The following is an 11,377-nucleotide window of genomic DNA, read 5'->3' as shown; positions in this document are numbered from 1 at the left end:
TTGATACATCTGTAAGTAGAAGTATGATGGCTCAAAAGTTCTCGAGTATTAACCCTTCAACTGCTGTAACAATATTATTTTAAATGCTTTTGTATTTTGAAGTTACGAATTTTTTGGCATAGGTGGGCAATTCTTTAAAATTTCTTACTTCGTTATTTTTTTTTTGCATACATCTGTAAGTAGAAATGTAATTGCTCAGAAGCTCCAATGAAAGTTTGAAGAAGAGTCCGAGTATCATGTCCCTTTGACCGCGAATAATTCATCTTAATCGAGTTGCAAATAATTATTTTAATACCAATTACGCAGCATATTCATCTACATGCACAAAACACGTATAGATGTATAGTTAAGGACATGTGTTTATAATGGCCTTAAACGGCTACTGCAGCAGACCTCAAATGACTCCTCGGCGACGATTCGCCGAAGCTTAAGTGCTTGACGACAGCTAATTCCTTGAAATTTAATGGATGTCTACAGTTTTTGGACGCGCCCATGTGTATTCGATTTATTTGCGGTCTTAAAGTTGCATCTCTTTTAAGTTTCACATCAAAATATCTTTGTTCCTGGTTTGATAATTGTTCTTTCCTTATCTGTTTAATGAAAGAACATATTTGGTTTAAAAATTCTTCTTTAGAACGTTAAAAAATTTTACTTTTCATGAAGTTATTCATATTTGTTCGCAATTTTATTTAAAAGTAAGTGTTTTGAAATTAATAAATTACTACCCTTGGTAAATTACAATGCATGTTAAATTTCAGAAAGAATTCTTGTTCAGGTAATGTTTATAATATTTCTTAAAAAAAAATGATTCTTTAATTTGTTTCTTTCTTGTATCGTCGCAACCGAGATGATTATATCACCCTGAATTACAACTGAAGTATATTTAATATTTTTTAATTTTAATTTCCGTTTGTATGTAGCGTTTATTATGTTACGAAATTAATTATCTTGCATTGAAAAATAAATTTAGAGTACACGTACACAATGTACAGCAAGCCTGAAAAGGTTAATGATTATCGTGAACGATAAGAGTTTGGAGTCTGAAATACAGTTATTATCTTTATAATGGAGGCAATGATTCGTTTCATTCTTTTTAGAAGTGCATCAATTATGTACCGCGATGAAATTTAAAAGTGGGCCGTGATAGTGTGGGAAACTGCTCTGTTGCAATCTCACGGCTTCCTTCTTTCTCTCGATAATTTCATTAATGTAAATTGGAGAAACTCTATGTTAACTATCTCTAGCAAGTGCGAAAGAAAGAATGAATTTATTAGTGTAATTGTTCCGTAGTCGAAATGGGGCAGTGTACTGTTGTAACTGAAACAATTCAAACAATGTATACTGTGTACATTTTTATGAATGCAAGGTAAATTTACAATAGAATTATTAGACTGTGAATATTTATGCATTTATGACAAATGTAAATATACAAAAGTATAAAAGGATATGAACGAATACATAAACATATGAGATATACAAAATAGTACAATTTTTAACCGACTTCGAAAAAGATGAGGTTACTCAATTCGACATTTCTTTTTTTATGATATAGTAACTGAAATAATTTTAAATTTTCATTAAAAAGAAAGAGAGATTTCCAAATAGATAAAATTTATTCATCCACATTCAAAGGCTTTTAATTCAAACCATTTTTCAATCCTTATTTCAACATGAAAGATCAAGATATCTAAACTGAATTTTTTTACTCTCTTGTGTGTCGAAAACAGACGAATTTCTTGTAGAATCCCATGCGTCAATTGACTTGTCCAACCATATAAATCATATTCTAATTCCAATTAAACATATATTAAGGAATATATTAGATATATAAAAACAAAATAAGGCGGAGATTCATAGTTCGCTTATGTATATTTAAAGTCAGTATTATCAACGGTACAACGCGTGCGAAAGTGCATCGCGTGTGCGCGCGTGCACGGCCACGTGCTCAGCTGATTGTGATTTAAATAGCGCGGTCCGGAAGTCGAGCTCGTGAATTGTAACCGCGTGTATCTCGAAAACGAAACGTTCAATTGGAAAACGGTACAGGACTTTTCGATTTCTCTTCGCGCAAAGAATTCGCGCGTTACGGTTTGTTTCAGCTTTTTGAAACATCCTGTACAGTTTCTCCGTTCTATTTTCGTCCCTCTCCCTATGCAATATTAATAGAAGGCAATAATACGGGAGGGGGAGAACGCCATCGCGCACACATGCACTCAATTTAGTTAGGTTTGTTGAACTTACCTTTTACTGCGTAATTGCGTACAGCCTGATACCGTATTGCCACAAAAGGTTACAAACTTCGCCAGCGGCTACGTCACGATCGATGAACCATTGCAAAGTATACACGCGTAACATCGCATTGGAATGGCCATTCATACGTTCCTGCTTTCACGTATTCGTTTCATCTATCGATACCTCCAATCATTTCGGCTCCCTTAACACTTTACACATGGGCATGAAATGAAATTTAATAATATTCTTCATTTTCATAGCATTAGTATTATATAATATTTACTTTATCTATTAAAATCGGTATCAAATTAATATTTTTATAATATTTCATCATTTCTGTAACGATGAAAGCCTACAGTGAAAGCCTAGATAGCATCAGTTATAGATAAAAAAAAGTATTACTTGTTCTAGAAAAAGCTGATTAATAGACTATCGATTGGTAAAGTGTTAAGTGTTAGTTTTCCAGTTGCTACTTCCAATTGTGATTCAAATTTTGGAGAACTTTTAAATACATTTTCTAACATTTTTTTTCAAATAAATCCCTTATCTCACTTAACTTAGTTTAGCTGACCTTGCATAGTGACACTGATTCTCAACATTTTCTGTTATTTTATATTTATTCATCATATACTGAATAGTGCCATGACCTTTTTTTTTACTAAGAATAAATGCGGAAAACTGCTCTCCTTTTTGCGTGTTTAAATCGTGAGATATCGTACTCGATATATTTAATTCTTAACAAGATAATATTCAGATTTAATATTTTATTCAAATCTTTTGAATCCTATATACCTTCTAATTTTGAATAAAATTTGATCTTCCCTCGTTTTTCTTTATCTTCTCTGACGTGCAGCTGAAATTGATTAGAAAAGTAAACTGTATTTTTGGAGAAAATTTAATTTTTAACGAGGTTCTTATTTCTTACATATGTATATGTATATAAATGTTTATATACACAAACATCTATTTGTGACGAATATAGAGATATTAACCTGATTCTAAATTCAAAAGTACAGTCCACTTCTTTAATAAGAATTCTTGTAATCGAAAAACGGCGATAAATAAATAAATGAATAAAACCTCTGTGCACAGTGGGATAAGAGAGAGTTGAGTGAAAGTGACAAAGATGTACACGCGAATAATCAGTTTGTTCTCAATGTATCTTAAACAAGATTTAAATTTTACTTTACCTTTATTTACATTACAAAACACACCAGAATTTTATTTTGCTATCGATGAGAAATCAAAATAATGCAGAATATATTTTGAACAGGTTCTTAATAAGTGTTTTTATTAAACTTTGCTTCGGTAATAACGATAATCATATTTTAACTAATTGAAAAGATTGTTCGTATATAAAATAAATTAATCGAAGGTTGAGGAAATTAGGCTCATACGAATAGAAGAATAGTAGGATTCCAGTATGCATTCTCCACCGTATTTGTATCGTTAGAAAAATAAATGTGGTCTATTCACGGAATTTATTAGTGTTGTTGTTGAAAAATCCAGTTGCAGAGTGAGGGAAGGTCAGACGAAGAAGCTAAAGAGCAGATAAACGCGTTAAGCGTGTGGGACTCTACGTCATCATGTTGGTAACAAGGAAACTCGATGCGAGTGCGAAAGTACATTATGATCGTACATATAATTAAACGCGTGTGCATCGTTCGCGAAGCGTGGACGAAGCATTGCTACAATAATGGTAATTTGAAGAAAACCTTCCTTATTTCTAAAGATATCAATCTTGCTTGCTTACAGTTTAGATTAATTCACAACGAATAAGTCTTGTAACCAAATAAAGTTTAATAATTGACTTCCAAAGACTTTTTATTGAAAGATGTTTTCATTTACTGGATATGTGAGTATATGGTACAACTATAATTAGTTGAAATAAAGATTGAGGGCTATGCTGAATTAAAAGCCCTTGAATACGACTAAATAAAATTTCCTTGGAAATCTTTCTTTCTCTATAATGAAAATTTAAAATTAAACGTCTCTAATTGGCAATTTTGTTGACAAAATTATGTATTACATGGTCGTTGCCCAAGCTAAACAAAATATGTTTCATTTACAAACAAACCGTGATAACCGTGAAATCTAGAAACAATGACCTTGAAGAAAAACGATTATTATTATCATCAACTCTGAGTCAAACATTTCCTTCGTCACACGACTTTCATATCACTAAAAGTGACGGACATCATGCATACTTATATTCCAGTGTCAAGTGACTCATTCTCCACAGGAACGTATTGTTTGTGAATCATAGATTATGTCCATCATACTTCGTTGATTTACGTTATTAATAAAAATACTGTGTCGTTGACGAATAAAAACGAGCCAAATCAGATTTGTGTAATTTTTATTTTATTATTTCACGTTAGAAAATAGATGATAGTATATTTATGGGACGACGTAATGATTATAAGTTCAATGTATCATGATTCGAGGGTGATCGCAGTAATAATATTTCTTGACCCCTTGCATGGTCACAATAATTCGTCAATTAAAGAGAAAAATTCGAGTGGGCGAAGAGACATGGAGAGGGTGTCCACCAACGTATTAACTTAAAAAAAAAAAACACACATTCCAAAGTGTTCGTTCGCTTTCGATTTTAATTTGAACAATTTCTAGGCGTCGATGGTTACGTTTAATATATTTCAGCAATATTTATTACAAAGTAAACGTGTCAGAAATTTGTATTAATCAACAAACATCAATTCTAAAATTGAAGAGACGAAAAATATTGAATAGAAAGTTTAAATAATTTTGGAAGAAAAATGGATGTATTGTTCAAAAGATTAATGATTTTTCTTTTTCAATATTGTAGAATATAGTTTCACTATTTGCATCCTGTATATAGTACCACAATATTTAACAGTGAAAACAATGTAATAATTTATAGTTTTGATATTGAGAAGCAAAATTTGAGACGTACATACGATATAAATTACGAAAAAGACACACTGCAGTTTTGTATTGTCAGAGAAATTTTATTAAAATTGTTATAGGTGACGTTAATGTCGATGTCTTGTCCTCTGGCGGAGTATCCTGTATGCGCGAAGATTGAAGCATCCACTTGGGTTAGGTCCTTATTTCGTTTTGATGATCAGACGTGAAACTTTCTACATTTATATAAGTGGCTATTTAGGGTGATTTCCCATGATCTGAATAAATTTCTACATATGTGCAAGTAAATTATGGGAATTTCTTGAAGATGAAAATGGTAGTCCATCTTTAGATATATGTGCCAATCAAATTAATATATTAGAGATACTTACACAAATATTTCAAATGAAATAATCCTTCCTTTTCTTTTTCTTCATTTATTAAAAACAAGCATTTCGACTTTTAAATTGTAGGTTCATTTTGGTATCTATAAACATTTCGATTATAAAAACTTCTATAAAATTTAGATTATGTTAGACATGTACAAGCACTGAATTATGCGTAATTCTCCTTTAATCCTTTGACTGGAAAAGTATTCGTTAAATCAATTTTTAAAAAGTATCAGCTTATAGGGGACGATGAGACGAAACATTTTTATATTTACAGTTTATTTATAAGATGCTTAGTTTCGAAAATAAAAATTGAAAAGTTCGTTGGAAAAATTGAATTTCAGGAAAGTGGTCTTCTAAGTTTTCAATTTTTATTTTTGAAACTGAATGTCCTATGAATAAACTGTAAATATAAAAAGGTTCCGTCTTATCGTTCTCTATAAACTGACATTTTTTAAAAATTCAGTCAAAGGGTTAAAGATGAAGATGATAGTTCATCTCTAGCCGTGTGTCCTAATAAAAGTAACATATTAGAAATACTTGTACAAATATTTGAAATAAAACAGTCTTTTCTTTTCTCTAGCTTCAATTATCAAAAACAACCATTACTCCCTTTTAAACATTAACTAGTACATAATACGTGAATTTTGGTATTCATAAATATTTTGATTTTAATACCTCTTGCAAAATTGAACGACGTTATTTCTAGAGAATGTTCGTGGTTCGTCGTTCGTCCACAGTGCACACTGATGCTAGGAAAATAAAGATGAGGTGCGATTAGGTATGATGGAATAGGGGGAAGGACCAAATGGGCGTGCGTTACGAGAGCCTAGGAGGTTTCTATCATTGCTTCAAGTACCTCAACTGATTCTCGATTGTGTTTCCCGTGGTAGTTCTCCGTGTGATGGTAAATCCACACAGTCGTCCGTGCTAGCATATATGCCGGAATAAACGACTTATACGGGTGTCGGTACACCACAAAAGAGAGACTAAACCCTCGCCCCTGGCATCCATTGTTGGATGGGAGACAACCACGTAGAAGAACATGGAACTGGCTAACTGTATATGATCCTTCCGAAGGGGACTTTCCGGGATTGATCGTCTTGCGAATCCATTTTGTGGCGGCGACCCTACCGGCGCCACTATCGCAGCCCTCTGATGCTTTTATAGGGTGTAATTGAAAAAAGAATCGTTGCTTCGTTTCCGACAGTTTTCACCCCATTTCCAAATATTATGATAGGCCCCTCTCTGATGAAAGAACGTATTTCTGCGGTCGAAATTTGTGGAGCACAGTTAAATTAATTAATTATTAGCTATTCGCGACCACTGCGAGTTACATGTTCAACATTTATACAGGGTGTCTACGTATAAGTTCGGACATACGCAGGGTGTCAATTCTACAACGTATTTCCAACAAAAAATTACTCTTAGACATATTCTTTGTGGCGCCTTATTCTCGAGAATGTTCATTTTTAATATTTTTTCTGTGATTTCGACTTGACACTCTTTAAATGGCCATAACTCTACCAAATTACAGTCCAAACTTAAAACTAAGTATACCATTCGAAAGAGCGTTAAATTTTCCAACTGTCTGGTGCAAAACCCAAATATATTATGTAAATTTAACAAGTGAAAAGATTAGGTCAAACTTTACATTGTGAAAATTTAACAAAATTTGACTTTTTCTGTATTCGTTTTTCGGTTTCAAAGAGATAGTTGTTTGGTGGGCACTCTTCGGGAAAAACTTCCTCGAAGACTCAGCTTTTGGATGGTGTTGACAAAAAAAATTGTACGATGGTATTTTAGGCAGAAAATTACATTTAAATGCAGAAAAGCGTTCAAAATGCCCGTCTCCTAAATCGAAACATATCGGTTCTCCTGCGCCGAAAACATCGATTTTTTGCTTTGTAAAATCGATCGTGTTCCAATCTCCATATCATTTATCGGTACACCGAGGTTGATTTTGGTTAAATAGTCTCTAAAAACGAAGATTCTATGGATATGTGTTCAAAAATGTAGTTAACGTAGTTTAACATGTGTTCATCAGTTTTGATGAAAACGAAATTGAAACTAACATTTTTGACTACATCGATAGTGTCCAGAAAAATTAGAGTACGGCGAGCATCGTTTGTGTAGGTTGTTTGCCCCTTTAAGCGCACTTTGACACGAATTAAGGAGAACGTCAGTCAGAGACGCTTTTAACTCTGCTACCGTGGAGAAATTGTTAGCAAGTTTGTTTAAGCTTTGTGTAACAACCTCATGTCTTCTTGACTTCTATAATGTAGTAGTACAGTGGAAATGAATTTTCATTTTTCAGCAATTTTCTAATCGTGCTTAGACAGTCAATGTTTAATCCCGTATTTATTATAATCATTTTTGGCTTTTGAATAATTTAACGTTTAATTCTGTATTTATTATAATTTCATTTGACTTCTGAAAGAAATATATAAAATATATTGCGAAATATTAACAACGAGTAAAAATTAAACTTCCAAATCTATTCACCCCGATATGATAAATAATACCGAATAGTCATCATAAACAGATTCCCTGGTACTCTTGCTTTAAAACGGTAATATTACATACAAACAAAAAATTATTTCCAAATTTCCAAGATACACATACCTTTAACTTTAACTTTTTTACCGTACGGTAGCAAAACAGGATACTAAAAGAAAGAAAGGAAAGAATACAAAATATTTGTATTGCACGCTGCTTATGCTACAATGAATGGGCGATATTCAGCAACAGCTGTTTTACAACCTAAACCCTAAATATAAAGGATGTGACCTCAGAGTCACACAGGGTCACAGAGGGTTTGAATTTATTTTGAAGGAGGAAGAACCAACGAATTTTAAGTAACGCGACTTCGAAAGGCCTATGGACAGAAAAATTAGACTCTCTAAACATTTGTTTTATTCATGACGATACATAACATGCATTTAAATTAATTTTCTGAGTTTATTATAAGTATGTTGCAAATGGCTTCAGATTCTATTTTACCTGTACAAAAAATGGCAAAACGAATCGAGCAAACTACAACAAATAACATTAAAATATTTTAATATATTGTTTCAATCTAACATTTTCTATTTTTATTAAAATTCGACTGATTACAATTGACTAAAATTCAATAAAAGAAATAAAATAAAATTCAAATTCGTATTAAAAATATTGATTTCATAATTAAAAGTATGTCGTAGAATATGCGTACATGTCTACGTTGTACAAAGAACATCTATCTCAATTTTGATTTCAAATCTTATTGTTATTAATGTATCGCTGCCATGTCTTTAGATACAACAGTATCAGCAGCATAACGACGAGACACTAACTCGATGAGACGATTAATAGAATCTGATTCCACTCTTGGAACAGGTGGAATAATTAGTCCTCGTTAGGAAACGCAAGATTCTCACTCGACGTTTTAACTCGCTCCACAAATGTCCAATCGGGTTGAGGTCAGGCGAGTGATGCTATCAACGTTCATAGAAGCTAACCATGATTATCGTTAGACCAACTTCGATCAATGTTTCCAACAGGAATAGACAGAATTATATTAACACGATGGTAAATTGAATATATTTGTATATATTTGGTTGATTCATAAATAACTTTCACTGGAGGTAACAAAAAATATTTGCTTTCGAGTAAACACCTTCAAGTAGCAATTTTTAATATGCTTGATAAATAGGAACACATGATAATCAACAATGACGATTATATCATTGATTCAGATTTGTTATGTAATAATTAGACTGCGAATTTTATCCATTTATGATATAAACTAATATAATGAATAGATGCTAAAAATAAACAAAAGATATGTGCAATTGTGCAAAATGAAATAACAATATTATTATAATTAATTGTAGAATATATTCAACATGTATTGTGTATATGTTTGACAGGTTTTCTGTATTACTGTACGTTGTAAATGCATAAAATTCACAGTCTAGTAATAATATATTTAGAAAAGAATTGTAATTTAAAAGATAAAAGTTGAATCAACCTACTAATAACGTTTATTAGATTGAACATTCACACAAGTTGTTATTTGTTCAACGTAAAACACATTTTTATTATAAAATAACAGATCACTGGTTATTTATCTTTACATTTTTAATTGAAATTTTGTATCTTCATTTGCCTAACATTTATTTTGACTCGTTATTATACTGAAAAGTTGACACTAATTGTATTTTATATTCAACATGAGATATCAATGAATTTCGAATATTCAAATGTTTCTTGAATACACCATTCATAATGTCAGCAATTCGTCAAATTTTTTTTTAAGTACTTTCACTTCCTGGACGATTTTCAGTGCCTTTTCTCGCGGGGTACTTCGTCATTATGTTACGAGCAATTGTCCCAATTGACTTTCTGATGAATAGTAACTTTGCAATTTCGCGATAATGTTTTCCATCTTCCACAAATGTAATACTTGAGTATTCGATTTAGGAGTGACAATGTTTGTCATCCTCTAGCTTTTACCTGGAATTTCTTCTGTTATTTGGTTATTTTGTATTATTGGAGGTTTCATTCGAAGCAAGCCAAAATATTTTTGAGTCAGACGCTTTTCTTTTATCCATTCTAATCAGTTGTTTTCTATTTATTCCTCTGAAGTTCAAGAATCTTCTTTATTTCATCTTCATCTCTTACTTGTATTCTCACTTTACATTGGTCGTGACATTATTTGTCAAAACTAATTTTTTTTACTTTTTATTATGGAAAAATAACATTGCACAGTTGACAGTACTTCGTACGATATTTTGCGTTTCCTAATATTGTAATCACCGAAGAATATTTCACAACATATATTCTCAATATTGCAATTACATTTCTTTCGTTTTTCAATGAAGTTTGGAAAGTATTAATAAAAATTATTTATTTTAAGTATTTATTGTATGGATGTATAGAAATGTAATTTCATATTATATTTTAAATATATTTAATTTAAAATAAGTAGTGTATTTATGGGATCACTGACTCTTTTAATGATTAGTATTCAGTGAAGAAAAATCAAATTTCATGTGCGAAAAATACGAAACCATCTTCCACAAGTTTTGTTTGATTATTTTTACCATGATTTAGAAAGTATAGCGCATCATAATAACTAACAATAAGAAAATGTTCCCACAGATACAGTCAGTTGTTTCGAATGACCAGAAACCGTAACCATGCAAATATCGACCTGTCTCTTGAAAATTGCAGTTTTCTCTTGTTCATTGCAAACAAACGTCTGTTGGAAAACGGAAACAATTTTCACGGAACTTGCATTACGCTGTTGGATATTGTGTGTGATTCGTTCGGATCTACGAAGGGGAACGTGCGTTAGCTTTCTCTGTCGAGCAGAGAATCGCATGAAAAATCACAACTTAAAAATGGAAACTAATAACTAGATTGCTTCTGGGTAACTGTACTATAGTAATCGGTAGACAAACTTGACGGACAAGTTCCATAGACCAGTGTTTTTCAAGTTTTCCCAACCACGACCCACCCGTTACAAGTATATTTTCCATCGCGATCTAAATGGACTCCTAACGAAGTAAAAAACAGTGTTAACTTAATCTAATGTAAAGGTTTTCCAAAAATTGTGGTAGATTTTGTTTTTTAATAAAGCACAAATGGTATGCAGTATATTTATTTTTTATTTTATTTTAAATGTACAGTATACATTCAAATACAAGTTACAATATTGTATTTTATTTATATGATTATGTTTTTTAATAAAACATGTATAATATACAATGTATACATTTTTTTATTTTTTTTAAGTACACATCATTGCAATTAAAAGTGAAAGACGGTGTTTCAGTGTTCATTACGTTACACTAATAGACGTATTTTATTATTAAAGAAACAAG

General features: G+C 31.6%; 1 protein-coding gene and 1 long non-coding RNA gene across 4 annotated transcripts in view; one reads left to right on the top strand and one right to left on the bottom strand.

Annotated features, from left to right (window-relative positions):
- The window catches only part of LOC128891677 (formin-like protein), a 61,497-nt gene that overhangs the window by 25,516 nt on the left and 24,604 nt on the right, over positions 1-11,377 (top strand). The gene's annotated exons all lie outside the window — the stretch shown is intronic.
- Positions 2,248-6,609, bottom strand: LOC128891733 (uncharacterized). Its single transcript, XR_008460909.1, has 3 exons — positions 6,367-6,609; positions 3,025-3,085; positions 2,248-2,441 (listed from the first exon to the last, which is right to left on the bottom strand). It is a non-coding gene; the product is annotated as an uncharacterized LOC128891733 (long non-coding RNA).

The sequence above is a fragment of the Hylaeus anthracinus genome, unplaced genomic scaffold (genome assembly GCF_026225885.1).
Source record: "Hylaeus anthracinus isolate JK02 unplaced genomic scaffold, UHH_iyHylAnth1.0_haploid 12002, whole genome shotgun sequence".
Taxonomy (NCBI): Eukaryota; Metazoa; Arthropoda; class Insecta; order Hymenoptera; family Colletidae; genus Hylaeus; species Hylaeus anthracinus.
Note: the sequence above shows the minus strand (reverse complement) of the source record. Positions and strands in the feature narration are given on the sequence as shown.